This window comes from Leptodactylus fuscus, chromosome 1 (genome assembly GCF_031893055.1).
Source record: "Leptodactylus fuscus isolate aLepFus1 chromosome 1, aLepFus1.hap2, whole genome shotgun sequence".
Lineage (NCBI taxonomy): Eukaryota > Metazoa > Chordata > Amphibia > Anura > Leptodactylidae > Leptodactylus > Leptodactylus fuscus.
This window is the reverse complement of record NC_134265.1, coordinates 24,635,793-24,643,064: the sequence shown is the minus strand read 5'-3', so window position 1 is coordinate 24,643,064 and position 7,272 is coordinate 24,635,793. Positions and strand designations below refer to the sequence as shown.

Genomic DNA, 7,272 nt, shown 5'->3' with positions numbered 1-7,272 from the left:
AGATAGATAGATAGATAGATAGATAGATAGATAGATAGATAGATAGATAACTGCAGTGTTCAGATTCTGTTTCCCAGCATTTGCCTACTATTCTCATTTGTCTTCCTTTTATTTGCCTGGGTAATTCTGTAACCTGAGCACATACAAATGGCAGAGTCAGGAGGAGGAGGAGGCTGGGCTGTGGTCACTGGTGCTAGAGGAGGGCCCATTATTACCAGGGACCCCAGGCTTCCCCTTACCTGAGGTCACATGACCTGGGCCAGACCCTCCCAGGACCCTGCATGCATCATCTCCCCCCTCCCCTCTCTGGAGGTGAGCACCATCTGTGTGAACATTTTCATGCACTGAAAGGCAGCTGCTAAAAGTTGTCAAACTTGTTTGTCAGGTGTGTGACACAACAAGCAGGAAGCCATTAGTGAGGATGGACTGAGAGCTCCAGGTGTACACAGGGATTTAGTACTGGAGGAGCCCTCCTAAAACTGCAGGAGACCACAGCAGGGAGGGAGTCCAGGACCAGGTGAGTAGCCTCATGGAGGTACAGGTGGATGTGACCGCAGGAAGGCTGAGACTTGTCTGTCCTCTGTGTGTGTATCCCAGTTATCAGCCAGCAGTCTGGATGTGGATACATTGTATAGGTCAGGAGCTGTGCGGATACAATGTATAGATGGGGATTTGAGTGGATACATTGTATAGGTCAGGAGCTGTGCGGATACAATGTATATATGGGGATTTAGGTGAATACATTGTATAGGTCAGGAGTGGTATGGATACAATGTATAGATGGGGGATTTGGGTGGATACATTGTATAGGTCAGGAGCTGTGCAGATACAATGTATAGATGGGGATTTAGGTGAATACATGGTATAGGTCAGGAGTGGTATGGATACAATGTATAGATGGGGGATTTGGTGGATACATTGTATAGGTCAGGAGCTGTGCAGATACAATGTATAGATGGGGATTTGGGTGGATACATTGTATAGGTCAGGAGTGGTATGGATACATTGTATAGATGGGGATTTGGGTGGATACATTGTATAGGTCAGGAGCTGTGCAGATACAATGTATAGATGGAGATCTGGGTGGATACATTGTATAGGTCAGGAGCTGTGCAGATACAATGTATAGATGGAGATCTGGGTGGATACATTGTATAGGTCAGGAGTGGTATGGATACAATGTATAGATGGGGATTTGGGTGGATACATTGTATAGGTCAGGAGCTGTGCAGATACAATGTATAGATGGGGATTTGGGTGGATACATTGTATAGGTCAGGAGTGGTATGGATACAATGTATAGATGAGGGGATACATTGTACAGCTCTGGTCTGAAGTTCTGTTGTATACATAGAGATGATATGCGAATACATTGTATAGTTGGAGATTCATTGTGGATACATTACACAGCTTAGCTGTGACTTTTTAGGTTGTGTTCAGGCTGACACTGTATAGATTAGTGAATAATAGGCTGATACCTTGTATAGATCAGATCTGATTTTCTAGTTGAAGTTGGTGAGTGAACTGATACATTGTATACAGAAAGATTATATATGGATATATTGAATGGCCCAACTGTGGATTTTCAGGTTGGGGTTAGGCAGATATATTGTATAGCTATAGGAAAAAATACACTGATTCATGTAAACATATGGATTACACATAAATACATTGTATAGGTTGAACGATATGGGGTTTTCCATTATACTGTATAAACTGTTATAAAGGGATGATGACAGGGGGGCACACCGTGTAATGGAGATTTGGGTGGACACTATGGGGGAGGGGGATTTTTTGAAAAAAAAACAAAACTATATATATATATATATATATATATATATATATATATATTTATGCCCCAGCAATTTGTGTGTGTAATTTACTAAAGAGATACAATTGTCCTAAACATTATGTGCAAAATTCACCTAATGTCATTTATAATTCCAACACTGTCACATCTGTCAGGTATTTTACGCAACCCATATAATAGAACGCAGTTGCCTCATTTTGGTGCCTCTTTAGGGAATTTCCTAAATGCATTCATGAACAACTAAGTGATGGATTTCCATTATCACACCAAAGATCTGATAAATATGTCAGGCCGAGATGTCACGGCCCACCCTGTTCTGCCTACAGTCATATAACCTGGGCTCCACAATGTGCACCACAGTGTCTTCCCAATACACCAGAAAAATGGTGTATAGGGGATTGATAAATTCCCCCCCATTGTAGACAGTGGAGACATTGTACAGCCCAGATATGGACAAGGGATGGGCAGGGGGAAGGGGTGTTGATACTCTGTACAGATGAACAGTCAGATACATATAGGGTTCTGTATAGCGCAGCTGTGGCTACTTATATTAATGAGTTTATATATTGTATAGGAAAGGGTGATATTACGTAGATACATTGGAGGATATGGGACTAGATGGTGCAGTAACATTGTACAAGGATTGGTTTGATACAATGGATATATTGGGGGGGATGTGTGACTAGGTTGTATAGGGGTTGGATTGTTACAATGTATACATCAGAGAGCATTAGACTGAGACTGTTACATTGTATCAATTAGGAGTTGTATGGATACAGAGTAGAGATCAGGGAATTGTCTGATACACTGTATAGATACAGATTTCTGTGGGTGGATTAGATACCTATAGAATGTCTACAGGTTGATGTCGTGAGTAGATGAGGCAGTGATAACTAGAGATCAAAGAACAAAGAGGCTGATTATACATTTGTGGATCAATAGATACATTGTATACTTATCAAGGATCTGCTATGAATTTGATACATTGTATTGTGGACACCCCCATAACAATAGTGATGTCACATATATATCTTCCTTCATTGGGATGGATACATACATCAGACATTCCTCTCAGTCGGTGTGTACGGTATTTACCCATAGAGCGGATTTTATAGCCTGCTTTCGGCCTCCGTCACTCCATATAATGTTGTTTTTCAGAAGTGCTTTATCCTTTTAGTCACCATCGTGCGACATCTCCATATACACCCAGTGACATAGTATCGACTTATAAACACACAATACACGTGTAGGGTGGATTAGAGACTGTACCTATGGCAAGGATGGACCAGTTTTTTCCAGCTGTTGAAAACCTACAAGTCCTGGGACATCCTGACAGTTTCTGGGTGTCCGTGCATGCTGGGAGTTGTAGTTAGGTAATAGGTAGAGAGATACAAAATATAAAAATTTGCTCACATCACTAGGAAACCCAAAAAGTTACATTTATCCTGAATTGTGATACAGTCTGACGTATAAGTCAAACTTTGCAGATATCTTGCAGTGTAACCGTTGAATACCCATTGTCTTAAAGGTGAACAATATCTGTGTGGGGTGCACTGTCCAGTTTCGGATGGTGATGTATGATACCTATGATGACGTCCTCTCATATTTTTAAGCAGACAGGGTGGATCTGGTGGTGACAACAATGCCCGGGGTCTGGGGAGGGATTGCTCCTATGTCATTAGGAGGGTATTAGTGAGGTTATCCGGCCGGCCCTCCAGGGGAAGGACTGTCAGGTCTTTGCTTGTATCTACATGTTCTCCTGTGAAGATTTTATCAGTGTAGATATTTATGCAACACAAGTAACTATAATGTTGTACGACAAACAATGGAAATGTGACCAGAAAGAGTTAACTCTGTCTGTCCCAAATCTAAAGATGGTTCTTGACATTGGGCCCCAACACTCCTGGCTTGACGGCATAAGTGATTCTTTGGGAATGTAAATGGTGCATGAATTTTTGATGACTGGGGTCCAACCTCTAGGACCCTCACCAATTAATACACAAGGAAGCCCATGTGGTTGTCAGTGCCGGGTGCTGAAGCTCATCCCATTGTAAAGCACAAAAATCAATGTAAGGGCATGTCCACAAGGGGCGTACATGGAGCCTGAAAAAAATCACAAAACCTCCTTAACGCTCTGCGGTGTACTATTATGCCGCTCTATGCCTGCCACATCATTTCCGGGTTCAGCAGTATTATGCAGCCTGCACCCAGGGCTAGCCGAAGGAGTCAGAAAATGGTCTGAAGCTGGTAGTTTAATCCCATAATCAATAGTGATCACCAGATGGTGGGGTGCCCCTAATTCTGTCCCTTCTGAACCCCCTCTACATGGCAGTGAGATTGTAGGGCCATGAAGGCTTTCCATAACCTCCTGGCAGCCTATGTATGAGAAAGGAATTGCCACAGGTCTCTTGCTACTTCCATCAGTTATTAAGTGATGCAAAAATGCAGAAGTCTAGGAAAGCTGGGTGACTACTAATATGGTCACTACTGATGATGGTTGTCCATTACATTTCCTACAGTCTTGATCAAGTCTCTATGGCTGTGTTCACATAGTGTCATTGTATGAAATCCGCACTGAATGTTCCAGAAATCCTAACTTTCAGCACACACAGCAGCAAATTTCCCTATAAGACACGCTTCTAATGCTGCTGTGTCCTGCTTTATCTCTTTGACCCCCCCCCCCTTCAATCCCTTTGTGCCCTCATATATTAATGGGATTGCCCTTTGTGTAATACATAGTGATGAAGCCTCCTAAGTGCCCGCCACATTGTATAACAGCCTCTCGCTGCTGTATAATACACATTATAATGTCTTAGGGCTCCCGCATAGTATAATGTACCCCACGTAATGGAACGGTCACAACTATGGCTCCCTTAGAGTCGTCCCCCAGGGGCCCTCACATGACATAATAAAAAGTAGTGCCCTGGACTTGTGTATGGGTCCAGTCCAGTCTTGTTGGCGCACCTCCTTGTGCACATGTTAGTTTATATGTGTCTAATAGGAGTCCTCAATTGTGGTTTTGGAAATCGCAGCATGTCAATTATACCTATAGGGAATTCGCTGGCGTTCCCGTAGGTATAATTGAAGCAGAAAGTCCACAGAGACAAATTGTCTTTCCTCATCCTATTTGATGAATTGACCCTTCGTAGGTTCATACAAGAAAATCAAGAGGGTACAACAATATAAGGGCCTTACATAGCCCAATTTATTGTATTCTATGCATGTGCTATACAAGTCAGATCAGCTCCTCCAATATAGGATTATACACGAGCGCGCTTCATTAATTAAACCTAATAAAACTCATCATAAATGTTACAAAACCTATCATTAAAAAATATATATATTCATATGGATGGCAATAATTTTAAAAAATCTGCATGGACAATAATAACTTAAAAAAATATACAAAAAACTATGAACGGTAATAAAAAAAAAAAAAAATGTAACTATAAAAATGAGAATCAATATGTACAGTAATAAGTAAAAAAATATTAAATATATAAGCTTCTATAATACCTGGATACATCAATATATATACACTTTCAGTTATTCTGATGCGTTTTTACCTGCAAAAAAAAATAAATTTAAAAATGAAAACCAAATACCACAAAGTGCACAAACAATCATTTGGCGGCTCCTACATTTGTAGCTGTTTTTGATAAGTGGACCTACAGGTTCACAGCCACATGCCTGGAAATTCATCCATGAATTACCGGCCCGTATAAGATTTACCGTATATACTCGGGTATAAGCCGACCCGAATATAAGCCGAGGCCCCTAATTTTACCACAAAAAAAAACTGGGAAAACTTATTGACTCGAGTATAAGCCGAGGGGGGGAAATGCAGCAGCTACTGGGAAATTTCAAAACTTAAAATGGTCGGAGTTTTTGGGTGCAGTAGGTGCTGGGGAAGGGGAGGGGGTGTTTTGGTTGTCTGTCTGCCCCTTCCCTGAGTTTGAGGACTGTTTTGTTTTTTGTTTTTTTTGTTTTGTTTCCCCCCCCCCCACGTGGAATTCACAAAAACTGTGCTGAAAAATTCGGCTTATATTCCAGTATATATGGTTTATTACATGATATCTCACATCTGACCGGCGCTGGCCTCCTCTGTGTGTATTTCCACATCATGTCGCAAAACTTTTTGTAGATCTACTAAAAACTTATGTTACAACTGCAACGTTGGAGAATAGGAATGAGCGAGTAGTGAAATATTTGGTAATTCGATTTGAGTAGCCCCTTCATATTCAACTATTCGTTTTAGTATCAAATCCCATTATAGTCTAAGGGAAAAAGATGCTCGTTTCAGGGAAACCAAAATTCGACGAATTGTAGTCACCAAGTCCACTCTGACATCCCAGGAAATGATGCCAACACCTCTGCAACTGGGACAGCAGGGGGAGCATGTCTGGGGGCATCTAACACGCCCAAGTCCCAGGATTATTGCTGCTACCACTACTACTTCTAATTTCACCAGCCAATGACTGTATACGGTTTTTCCAATACCTACGTTGTCCTACTTCCTGTCCCACCTCCCCTGCACAGTTATTAGTGTAAAAAAGCGCCAGGGAAGGTGGGAGGGGAATCGAATTTTTACTGCGTTTACCGCGTGGTATTCGACCGAGTACGAGTATTTTGAATATCGAATACTACTCGCTCATCTCTTTTAAAGAACTATAAAAATTTTGGCATAAAAAGTAAACCTTTGCAGTTAAACCCGTTTTGGCATGTGGCTGTTATCCATGCTGCAAACTACCAGTTGGTGTGACTCCAGCCCTCCATCACTAGAAGTGGGATTTACAGAAATAAAACATATACCTGGAAACCATCAACAAGCTGCGGTGGGCTGATCTGTCATTTCTATTTTGTTCCTCTATTAGTCCCACTTTATGATTATCCCAGAACCAAAAAATTGTGATCCAAGGCCTCAAGGACATGAATAGTCTGTTAATTAATTAATTTATTTTTATTTTATTTTTGACATTGGCAACCAAGGAAAATTTTCTCTTGTTAGTCTGGTTTCCATCAGCATGTCACAAATTTTTCACCCATTTTCTGGACCGTTTTTAACATCTCGTTTGTCATAATTGACGAGCCTACTTGCTGATGGTTTCCACACCAGGCACAGTAATGTAGAGCTCCTGCTGTATACCAGATTCCTAATACTCCTGTTATTGGCAGCATTAGGTTTCTCTTTGCTTTTAGTCGCCGCATACCTATACAGAGGTTATTTCTCCAGGACGTGACCCGACATGTGCCAGTGAGAAGTTTACAGATTCTTGGGGGGGGATGCAGAGATCCTTCCTGCGGAGTAGGCTGGAACCGGCTGTGCACACCAGAATAAACAAAAAGAATAAAGGGACAAGAATTTTCGTTGGACAAGTTTGTACACAAATGAGCCGTGTGACTCACTCGCTAGGTGTCATGGATGGAGCAGTTTTGGGAGGGGTGTGCAGACTGAATTTTGT

The 7,272-nt window shown here is 41.6% G+C and overlaps 1 protein-coding gene across 1 annotated transcript in view; it reads left to right on the top strand.

Annotated features, from left to right (window-relative positions):
- The first annotated feature begins 410 nt into the window (after positions 1-410).
- The window catches only part of LOC142198016 (phospholipid-transporting ATPase IC-like), a 44,998-nt gene continuing 38,136 nt past the window's right edge, over positions 411-7,272 (top strand). Inside the window, exon 1 of the mRNA XM_075268811.1 lies at positions 411-517. The gene's annotated coding sequence lies outside the window, so the exon portion shown is untranslated. The remainder of the gene's footprint in view (positions 518-7,272) is intronic.